At 45.2% G+C, this 11,828-nt stretch overlaps 1 long non-coding RNA gene across 1 annotated transcript; it reads right to left on the reverse strand.

The window, feature by feature from the left end:
• Positions 1-2,350: 2,350 nt before the first annotated feature.
• LOC129391657 (uncharacterized) lies at positions 2,351-11,080 on the reverse strand. The gene is made up of 3 exons (XR_008616225.1): positions 11,035-11,080; positions 10,450-10,526; positions 2,351-2,586 (listed from the first exon to the last, which is right to left on the reverse strand). It is a non-coding gene; the product is annotated as an uncharacterized lncRNA (long non-coding RNA).
• Between the last annotated feature and the right edge of the window lie 748 nt (positions 11,081-11,828).

The raw sequence follows: 11,828 nt of genomic DNA on the forward strand, positions 1-11,828 counted from the left end.
GCTTTCTCTTTATTTAGAACTTTCTAGAACAGTGCTGTTCAAAGGGACTGCAGTGATGAAATGTTCTAAATCTGCAGTGCCCAATATGGAAGTCACTAGCCATATGTGGCTATGGAACATTTGAAATTCGTCTAGTGTGACTAAATTTTTAATTTTATTTTAAATATTTGTAGCCACATGTGGCTAGTGGCTGCCATATTGGATGGTGGAATTCTGGAGGAATGTGGACTACAATCTCTATTGGACATGGGGTCAGTGTGACTCAGGTCCACATCCATATGCAGACATCTAACAAAGATAATCACATCCAAAGAGCCCACAAGTGAAACAGCTCTGCTTGGAAATTGGTCTAGTGGAAAGGAGAGAGCCATCCAGGGCATCTATGTCATTGCCTTGCACAGTGACAGCTTATCTTTCAAAAAATAACAAGGGAAAGAAACCTGCTTCTCCTTGTAGCCTCCTGGCGTTCCTCTATGTCACTGAACTACAACGAGACAGCTGTGCTTTGCTGTCATCCCACAGAGTCAGGTAACAAAGCAAGCTGCAGATCGGGTGTTGGAAGGTCACAGATATGCCTGGCGACCAGAATACAATACTAGGCGATTCTGAAAGGCCACGAGCTAGCAGAGGGTGTGACTAAAGCAAAACTGACACCAGGGAAGCCATCAGTGAACTCGTGGCAGAAGTAAGAGCTGAATGACCTAGCAGCTGGTATCTTCTTCACCCACAGCCACTTTGGGCGCCAGGTGAGTGTGACTCTTGTTCCAAAGAGTTTGTTTGTTTCCAAAGAGCTTTAAAGGCACAACTAGGCACCTGACACTGTAAGACAATTTGAGGCAGGAATGAGCATCTCTAAATTAAGTGACTTGGACTGGATTGGATACCCCATGGGCGAGTGTTTGCAGACCTGACAAGGGCCTCACCCAAGTGAAGAATGATTCTTTTAATTCCTCCGTGGGTTGGTAGGTGTGAAAAGTAACTCACATCTGAGTCTTGGACTGTGGCAGCAATGTCACTTTTTGGCATTATCCCTGAGATTTAGAGACGAAATCCTTGAAGGCATTTGTGAAAACCAAATGTCTGACACCTTTGCAGGACCTGTGAAGCCAGGGACGGAGGTTTCTGGCAAGCTTCCCTGTTGTAGCCTGGGATACGCTGGTGAAGGCATCTGGACGTCACAATGGGTCTGTGAGGCACAAGGGGCCAGCTGAGCATTGGGATCTGAGCATCAAGGCGCCGGGGCTCTGGGAACAGTTCTCCCAAATCCACGTTGAAGAGGTCCAGGGAGAACGTTCCATCACCCAGGCCTATTGCCCTGCACCTCCTCCTCTGAGGTCTCCGGCCTCAGTTTTATGGGGAAGACTTGGGTCGATGGGAAATGCACACAAGTGAAGCCATCTGCCACCAGGAACAAACAACCACTGGCTGGTCCTTCTCTCCGATGAGCGGTTGATCCAAAGTAATGTGATTTTGGCAACATGTGCTCCATGAGTCCTCATAATATCCTGTGAGCGGGGTGGGTCGGAGGCTCAAAAGCTATCTGCTGAGACAGGCTGGCCCCCTGAGCTGCCTGGCCCACAGAGTGAGTGCCCACTGAGCCCCGAGCTCTGTGCAGGGGTGCAGCCCTTCTTCCCTCTCCAGAGACATGGGCACAGCCTGGGAAGTTATATGACTTTCCCCCAAACAAAGGACAGAATGTAGCACAGCAAAGACTCTAACAGGGGAATCTGCTGACAAACCTGTTTCCTCTCTCATCTGTGCCCTCTTTGCTGGTTGATGTTGAGGGGTAGGCAGGCTTCTCCCACCCTGACGCTTCCTCTTGGGGGAAGGAGAGGAAATGTCGTTTGCTGACACTGTTTGTATCATTACAGTCACACTCAGTACCTCCCACGTCTCACATCTGCTCTGGCACACACCTTGCTAAGATGGGAATGGTTATGAAAGAGTACCACAAGGGACCCTTGTGGTGAGGAAACTGCTTGGTACTTTGTGGTGGTGGTCACATGATTCCACATGTGAAAAACTGCATAGAACTAAACACAAAGAGATACACACACACAAATGAGTGCGTGTGAAGCTGGTGAAACCTGAGTGGGGTCGCTAGTTGGATCAATGTCCATTTTCCCGTTGTGACATTGTACTATAGTTATGTAAGATGTCACCAGTGGGGGAAACTGGGGGATCTCTCAGTATTGTTTCCCACAACTGCATGGGAACCTAACAATTATCTTAAAGTAAAAATTAACAATATATATTGAAAAAAATCTCATGGTGTGAAGTGTGTTTAATTTAAGCTACTTTGAGAAACAGGCAGCTGAAGTCCAGGATGGGATCCTCCTTCATTGCTTCTGTCCCTTCTAAGTCTCAGGATTCCCACTTACCTGCCTGTCCCTCTCTCCAGCACCAGGAACGAGGGAGGCCACTGAGGACCGTGACCACCTGTGGCCTCAAGGTGAGTTCTGGGATCAGCATTTCCACGAGGGAGGTGAGGGGGTGAGGGTGAGTCTGCGGGGGAGCTCTCCAGAGGCCTAGGGATGTGCACGGGGCACCCTCTCACAGCGGGGCAGGTGGCCTGGCTTCTGTGTCCTGCAGGGAAACAAGATGGACCAGGGCCACTCTTGTCTGTCCTAGACCTTCACCATGTGGACTGCCTCTCAGGATCTGGGAGAAAAATATTTAGAGCAGGGATAAGGGAATATTATTAAATCAACCCCCCAGAAAGTATATCATGAAAGAGTATTTTTAACTGATGTGCTTTTTTGGTTCTATTGTAGAATCCAAAAAATTACAAATTTGTTCTCCTATTTTAAGGTAAGTGTGATCTTGTTAATCCTTATTAGTGTACATTATAATTTTAGGAGCATCTCATGAGTGGATACTTTTGGTAGATACTGACAGAGCTAGCCCAGCAGCACCTCCGGGAGAGGCTCTAGGTGATGTTTGGGCTCTTTGTCTGTCAATTATATCTCAATAAAAATAAAACAATACAAGAATCCTCCAAGTTTTCCATGCCCCAAGGCCGCTTGCCCCTTCCCAGGTGTCAGAGCTCTCTGCATTTGCTCTTGTGTGGCAGGGCCATGATTATTGCAATAGTACTGAGCTGGGTCCGTGGATGTAAGCAAATCTTAGCTCTCACAGCTCAGTCTTGGGAGGGCAAGAGAGACGATGATTGAAAAATTGGGTGGTGTCTGGTCTGAGGTTCAGAAATCCTCCTTTTTGAAGCATGGCATTCCGTTGTGGAAGCTATTGGTACTGGTGTGTGCGTGTGTGTGTGTGTGTGTGTGTGTACACATTTTGTTTTATTCGAGATTATAACATTTCCTCTGTGTACCCTCTAAGAAAAGCAGAAGTCAGCAAGATCAGATACCATTCCCTTCTATAAGTGTTAGCCAGGCTTGATTCCTTCCTTGAAGCCATGTCCTTTCTCCCTTGCTTAGGGGAAACGTCTCAGATCCAGTGTTCCTTGGTTGATGGAAGATACAAATGGAATGCAAACGGGAACAGGAATCTTGGTTCGAATGTATGAACTTATTTGCATAACCACTATCAATTAAAAACTTAAAATATTTCCCAGATGTTCTTATGTGATCATATTACAAGACAGCAATTTAAAATTGCCCCAAGGTCAACATCCTAAGCAAAAGCAACTAATCTAAGAAATACAGAGTAACACATACTAGAAACACGTGCCACGTGAGGGCTATGGAGAGGCCTGGAGCACACATAGACTGGTGGGTAATTAGAAGGAAAATTGCCTGCAGGGAACTTGAGGGCTATTAGGTTGCAGTTTATGTTCATTAAATTTAAACACCTGGTGTGATACAGTCATGTGGTTTCCTAGGCCTTGATATTGGCTCCAAGCAGCTATTTCTGCATAATCTGGATCGTGTTTTTCTTACGGTCACCTGATCCATCAAGTCCCTGTGAGCATCACTTGGTGTGCCCACTTACCATTGTGGGGACCTAAAAGTGGGCCCTGAAACTCCAAGGTGAGGACTCTGGACAGGAGACTAGTAAAAAGATCCGTGGCTGCCAGGGGTTGGGGCTGGGGAGAATAAATAGGCAGAGCACAGAGGATTTTTAGGGCAGTGAAAACTTCTGTGTGATACAGTAATGATGGATACATATCATTATACAGTTTTCCAAACCCATAAAATACATAGCACCAAGAGTGAATCCTACCTAAACTATGGACTTTGGGTGATTACTACATATCAATGTAGGTTCATCAGTGGTAAGAAATGTACCACTCTGGGGAGGGATGCTGACACTGGGAGAGGCTATGCATGTGGTGGGGGTGTGTATAGATGGGAAACATCTGTACTTTTCTCTCGGTTTTGCTGTGAAGCTATAACTGCTCTAGAAACACTAAAGTCTTTTGTAAAATGTCCATGAACTCCTAGTGGTTTCAGTTTTGGGGTTGGAGGAGCATGAAGTTGACATCTCCTTGAGCCACCCCAAGGCCTCAGGCACCATCCACTAAAAGACCCTAATTTGGATGTTTAACCAGCCATTACTCTGTGATTGCCAGTTCTTGCCTTTCTCATAAATCTCCAGACAATCTTAATCCTCATCAATGATCTATTTATTATTCACAATCTTCTCCCTTCCTTGTTCTGGCCCATGGCAACCTTTCTATCTTGGCTTATGTTACCCCAGCAACCTAAACATTAAACTTGTCATTTTGCCTACATGGAATGTTCTCTGTCCAGTTCTCCGAGAGCTTCTTCTGCAATTATGTCTTCAGAAGGTTCTCTCTTAACACTATCCAAAGGATCCTTTCCCCACATCCCACCTCCAGCCACTCTATACCACGTTAAACTATTTTATTGTCTTCATAGCATTTCTCTCTCTCAGACTTATTATATTGTCTTCTTGATTGTTTACTCTCTTCCCCTGTTTCCTTTTTTAAATGTAAATTCTTCCAGAGTAAGGGTTTATGTCTGTGTTGTTTCTGCTACATCTTGATATCCAGAATAGTCCTTGGCATGCAGCATTTGTTGGTTGATTGGATAAATAAATGGATAGATGAATGAATGACTTCAAGGATAAGTGTATATCCTGGAATCCAAATGACTGCCTTGTAAAGACTTTTCATTAAAAATATAGAATTATTAATAAATACAGTATAACATCATATTGAGTTTAAAAAATGCATTCCCTTGAGTTAGGTACTTTTATAGTTTGGATTGTAGCTTTGCAGACTTTTAATGCATGCTCAGTCATTATACCTATCTATATCTATCCATCTATCTTCCTATCTACATAATATATATGCTGCTCTGTAATTTGCTCTTTGAAACAACATACTTTCAAAGAAAACAGTCATACATTCCATAAGAAAGTTGAGGATTACACAGACTGATAACATAGCCATGAGTCCTAAATTCAAGAATCTCTGAACCAACAAAATCTCCCGTGGACTAAGTACCATAGAAGAAATAGCATGTCGATGGGCCCAGCATGCCAGCCCCAGCAAGCATTGGCCTGGTCATTCTCCGAATAGCTGCCAGGTATGACACACTTGAAGCTTTGCACAACCTGTGTTTTCTCACAGTAGAACCTTCACACCAAGCATCTAAGTATGCCTGAAATGTAGCTAACCCAATGCAAATAAAACAAAAATAAAGAAAGCTAAAACTAAATCTAATCAGTTGAGAATAGCAATGATGTCATAACATGTAGTTTTAGTTATCAGTGATGCCATTGCAAGTGTGAATTTGACATTGTGATAATCCTTATCAAAAATAAACAGAAGAAACTTGAGGACACTGTGCTAAGTTAAATAAGCCCAGTCACAAAAATTAATAATACTGTATGATGTCAGGTACCCAGAGTAGCCAAATTCATAGAGACAGAAGGTAGAATGGTGGTTCCCTGGGGCTGAGGGAGGGAGGAATGGGGAGTTGCTCTTTCATGGGTTTGCAGTTTCAGTTTTGCAAGATGAAACAAATTTTGGAGATTGTATGCCCCAAAATGTAAATGTATTTAACACTACTGAACTGTACACTTAACTGTGGCTAAGATGGTAAATTTTATGTTATGTATGGTTTACCACAAAATGTTTCAATTAAAACAAAAAGAATAAGTCGAAGAGAAATAAATATTCTTCACATGTTATGGTTCCTTGTATTTTCACTTTCCCATAATTAGAATTACCATTTACCTCAGTTTGCATAGGACAGTCCTGGTTCACTCTTGTCCTTGTGCAATTATTCATAGGTCTCCCTTTCTTTCTTAAAAGTGTTGTGGGTGATAATTATTATGCTCCTCTTATCCAATATGCCTTTGGTAGCAGAGGACAGCCAGAGAACCTAAAACTAGAAAGCTAGCATCTCCATTCATTCATTTACTCCATCATTCACTCACCTCAAAAGGACCTCTGTACCTTCTGCCTGTTATCACACCGGCCGCTATATTTGTGTTCAGGTGACTGTCTTCCTAGATAGACTGTGGGCTCCTCAAGGACAGGACTTATATCTAATTCATCCAGCATCCCTAGATCCCATCCCAATACCTGACACACATCAGGTTCCCAGCAGATGTTTGATGAATTGCAAGATGTCCTAGTTCCAGCTGAAAGACAGCCGTGAAGAGGACTGGCCCTCGTTAGTGCTGAACGCCCCAAATAGTCTTTCTTCTGTGCCCATGGGGGTGGTCCTGCAGGGTCTCCTTGGCTGGGTAGACAAGGGGAGGGCAAGGGGCCTCAGTGAAAGTTTCTCTCTCACATGTTGCCCACTTCCAAGTGCCTTGCTAGGGTCTTTATATTTCCTGATAAGGCTTGTTTGCTTGCTTGCTTTCTCTCTTTCTTTCTTTTTTTAACAAACTAAGAAGCATCTCCATTAGTCCTGAAATAGATGCTCACAGAAAGCTAATAAATGCTCCATAAAGCTTGCACATGTCTCTCTAATGTAAGTTATTTATTTATAAAGCCAAGCTTTGAAATTCTGCTGCAATGGCTCAGCAAGTTGGGCTAACTCTCTCAGCTCAGTGGCAGGCTTTGTAAAGCTGCTCTTGGTTTCTTCTTTCAAAGGCAGTGCTGTCCTCAAGGTGAGTTTCAGCCAGCCACCTCCTCAAATGCCACACATTTGTCTCCAAGGGTGGGGTTGAGTTATACTCCTTGCTTGAGTTTTGTTTGGCTCTTCTCTGATCTCTAATGACCTGTGGTCCTTTAGGAACTTAGGAATGGCATCTCTATCTTCCAAGTTGCTGAGGATCTCTGATTCCAGGAGCTTCATGTGCTCCACTCCTTCTACAATTTCCTCCTCCGCCTCCTCCTCCTCCTCCTCCTCCTCCTCAGCACACTGGATTTGGGGGCCTAAGACCCTAGTGCACTGGGAGGAGAGGTCTGGACAGGAGTGCTAAATAAATGTTAATGAATCAGCAGGTTCAGACTGGAATGTTTTCATAAATTAAGCCCAACATCTGGATGGCATTTGGCTTAAGAACCACCAAGAGCTTCCTACTTAACCCTTGATCAATCTTTCCAGAAGTGTATCATTTTTATTAGTTTTTTCCAAACAACTTTGATTTCATTATCCTCTCTAGCGTAATTTTTTCTGTTTTATTACTTTCTGTTCTTCTTTCATTATTTCCTCCCTTCTACAAATGGTCCTAACTTCTTAATATGGATCCTAGTTCATTAAATTACAACTTTCTGGGACAAATTTTTTCTTTCTTGGTGATTGTCAGATTCATTAGTGTCTTTTTTGTTTTTGACACACATGGATGTGTCTTGTGTGTAATTGGCTGATGACTTAAAGATGAGATAATTAACCCCTGGTCTCAAGAGGGTTCTATTTAAGGAAGGAGATAAGACAGTACATGTTAAGGGTTAAATTAATATCACAGTAGAACCAACTCTAAGATTTCAGAGTAATGCTTATCAGTAACAGTTCTGAGGAGGAAGGGGGAACAAAGTCAGACCCTGCAGGGCAGGCTGGACCTGGAGTGGCTCAGAGGAGGGCCAGCAGGGACAACTTCATAAGCCCACCATGACCTGGGGAAAGACCACTCCCAAGGCAAGGAGACTGTGAGGTAAATGGCCAGAGAAAGGAGCCAGGACTACCGTGCAGAGGAGCCTGGATGTGTTGACACCCTAGAGCATTGTGTGAAGTGACGCATCCTTGATTGTCTCAGCAACAACACCATGAACAGAGAGAACTTAGCGATAGATGGTTTGACGGGGAGACGCTGGAGGCAGGGGGACTGCAGGAGGGAGGAACGGTGGGCAGTGACAGGACGAGAGAACTTTCCACCTGAGTTTCTGGCTGTGGGAGGGGCAGGGGGGCATGAGCGTGTTCCATTTGTGAAGCTCCTCCAAGTCAGGCACAGAGAGACCCATATAGTAAAGAACACCTTCTGGACAAAGCGATGAGTCCCACTCTAGATGGGAGATGGAGGTGAGGCCTTGCTGGAGCTGTGGGCCCAAAACAGGCCTCCTGGAGGTCTATGCTTGTCCTAGCACCTGCCACCTCCTTTCAGGGCCATCAGGCAGCAGCAGGTAATGTGATAATTGGGGCCCACGTGGGTGGCGGGGTTGGACTTCCTCCTCCCAGGTGTTTCCAAGCCTGGCATGACCCTAAGCAGGTGGGTATGGTCCCCATGAAAGCAGATCCCAGGAGCAGTGTCCAAGGGTCACATCACTATGCTCAGCCTCCCCCCTTCTAAGGAAAACTTCTCACGTGCCAGCCCTGGGAGACACAGTGTCCTTTCTCCGTGTTCCACAGCACTACAAGCCTGAGAACTCAGCACAGGCTTTTAAATGCAACATACGTAACATTTTAAGTTCTGGAAGGGTCTTCAGATTCAGCATCTCCCCACCTGTAGCTGGGCAGATGCACGTTACCTGAGGAGAGGACAGCGCCCTCTTGCGCTGAAGGGGGGATTTACCAGGCTCCGATCCCGTGAGGAGGAAGAGGACCCTTGCCCAGGATGAGCCTTCAGGTCCAGCCCAGCCAGTGGCCCCACCCTTGCACAGCTGACCCTCAGCCCTCAAGCAGGCTGGGCCAAGGGCTCCCACCTCTGAGCCTGGGCCCTTCCGGAAGCTTTCTAGTCCCAAGTAAATGATGGCTCTTCCAGGATGCAAATGCTCTGGAAACTCATCCACAGAGAAGGCACTTGCCTGAACCTCCCACAAACACATCTGGTCCCTAATTTCCTCATCAACAAGCCCTGAGGTTTTCACACAGGTCAATGCCTCCTTTGGTATTCACTCCAGCCCACAGAGCTCATCTCCACCAAAATCAGAATTTCTCTCAAGCTAAACCAGGCATCTTGCCAGGAATTCACTCACTCATTCATTCATTCATTCACTCATTCATTCGTTCATTCATTCACTCACAAAGGACATATTCCATTTGCACTGAACACCACAGAGGGAACCAATATCCGAAATCATTAACTCATCTCCTTCCTCACTCTTCAAGCAGACCCCATGAGCCTTCAAGGATCCAACTGTCCCTTCCTTGGTTCCTTAGCAGATCCACTCCAGCTGGGGACCACTCATGTGGACCTTTGCCATAGGGATTCTCTCCAGGACCCCATCTCTGCTTAGGAAGCACTATGCTGTCATTGGGTCATTTTAGCCTCCAAGACTATCTTTCAGATAAAATTATGCCTTCTCCTAGTCAGTCTCTGAGCTTTAAGATTTTTTTTTTTTTTTTCCTTTTCTGCAGTACGCGGGCCTCTCACTGTTGTGGCCTCTCCCGTTGAGGAGCACAGGCTCCGGACGTGCAGTCTCAGTGGCCATGGCTCACGGGCCCAGTGGGATCTTGCCGGACCGGGGCACGAACCCGTGTCCCCTGTATTGGCAGGTGGACTCTCAACCACTGCGCCGCCAGGGAAGCCCAAGATCTTTTTGAAGGCCTTCCTGATTTGGGGAGCTAGAGAGTCATTAAAGATAAGTCAATATGTTCTACTGTTTGTACTATATAGGTTCCTCCTCATTATTACTGAGTTCTGTTAGACTATTATAGTATTTACTTTGCCTTAGAAAATAAATCTGCCTGGTTGTCATGGCAAGTATTATTGGTAAGAGGACCCCAGGTCCTTAGCCAGCACGTATTGTAACTGTCAGCTCTTAGGGTCAGAACGTGGCTTTGGTGGATCTGAACAAGGCAGCCTATGCAGCCCAGAGAAAGCTCCAAGCCAGCAGGAGCATCTGGATTGATCCTTGGAACTTGGTCTCCTGGAGACCTTCTCTGAAAACCCAGTCTTAAATAGTCCCTTCACCCAGACCACTTTTGATCATATCACCTTATTTCCTTCAGAGAAATTATCATGAACTGAAATTATTTTATTTGCCCACTCGTTTGCTGTCTGTCTCTATCAACTGCAAGGTGACCTACATAAGTTCTCCTCTGAATCTCCAGTGCAACAATATAATAATGTGCCTGGGATAGAAGGGGCTTGACACACATTTATAGAAATGAATGGACATAACTTTACCCTCAGTATCTTCATCTGTCACTTAGGAACCAGGGTGTCATTCTCAAGGGACGCCTGCACGCTTTTGAGACACGGCACTGTGAAGTGGAAAGGTAAACCCATACTACAGTCAGCCTCATGTGGATTCTAACACGGCTTCCTAGCACTATGGGAATATTTCTCTTTTCAAAAAAATACTGAGTGAATAAAACTCCTGTTAGCTGAGGGTTCTAGGTACTAAGCCTTTCCCTTTTTGGTATAGTCTAGAAGTTAAAAAATGTCTATTTGTTACCAGCTGTGCATTGGTCCAGTATCACTCTAACATGGGCAGACCCAAGCATATGCTGGCATCCTGTGCAGCCACGGAAGACTAGAACAAGTGACACCATCCAGGCCCAATTCCAGCCCCGTCACTCCTGGGTGTGTGACCTTGGGGACATTATCTAACCTCTCTAGGCCTGAGTCTCTCATCTGAAAATCTGGGGGATATTAGTGCCTGCCTCATAAGATTGTTTAAATGACTGAATAAGATAATCCCTGCAAAATGCCTAACATGCAATGAGTGCTCAGTAAGTACCAGCTCTTCCTCTTCTACTTCTCCTTCACCTTTATCTCTGCCTTCTTCTCCTCTTTCTTCTTTCCTCTTTTTCTCCTTCTTCCTCCTCCTCCTCCCCCTCCTTCTTCTTCTTCTTCCTCTCCTTCTTCTTCTTCTGTCCTTCTATTCCTCCTCCTTCTTAGTGAGAGTCTAAATAATAAACACACATCCTCTTACAATTAAGACTTTTTAATTGGCCATAGGAAAGCCACAGTGTATGAGCCAAGAAGTAGTGGGAACAGGATATGGGATCATTTTTTATATTAACCCATCCCTTTGAGCCACCTAATGCCCAAGATGTTCTTAGGCCAGGCTTCAGGTTTTACACCCTTCCTAAAGTGTGGGTACCAGAACTAAAGCATCTAGGTGTGTCTAACCAGAGCAGAAAAGACAGCACCATCACCCACCTGCCCAGGACCTACACTAGGTTTCCTGTAGAGTAGCCCCAAATAGCATGCGTTGGGGGGTCACAAGATCACTGGTTGCCTCATACTGAGTATTTTAAAAAAACTATGCAATAATATGAATTATCCCAAAATACTGAGCAGAGATCACAGCTACAGAGGTCGAGGTGTGCTAGCAAACCACCTATATGACAAGGGGAAGGTCAAAAGCAGTTCCTATGGCAAATATTTGCCTGATTTGCACTGTTACCTCCAATCTTGCTTGATTTACCTGGAGATCTCGAAGCCTTTCAAGTTCCCATTTGACGAGCGCCTGGAGGCCCAGGCGGGCGAACACAGCTTGTCAGGTGTTAGGAATCTGGGCTGAGACACGTTAGTTAGAGTGTCCGAGTGGACTCCCC

This window comes from Physeter macrocephalus, chromosome 20 (genome assembly GCF_002837175.3).
Source record: "Physeter macrocephalus isolate SW-GA chromosome 20, ASM283717v5, whole genome shotgun sequence".
Taxonomy (NCBI): Eukaryota; Metazoa; Chordata; class Mammalia; order Artiodactyla; family Physeteridae; genus Physeter; species Physeter macrocephalus.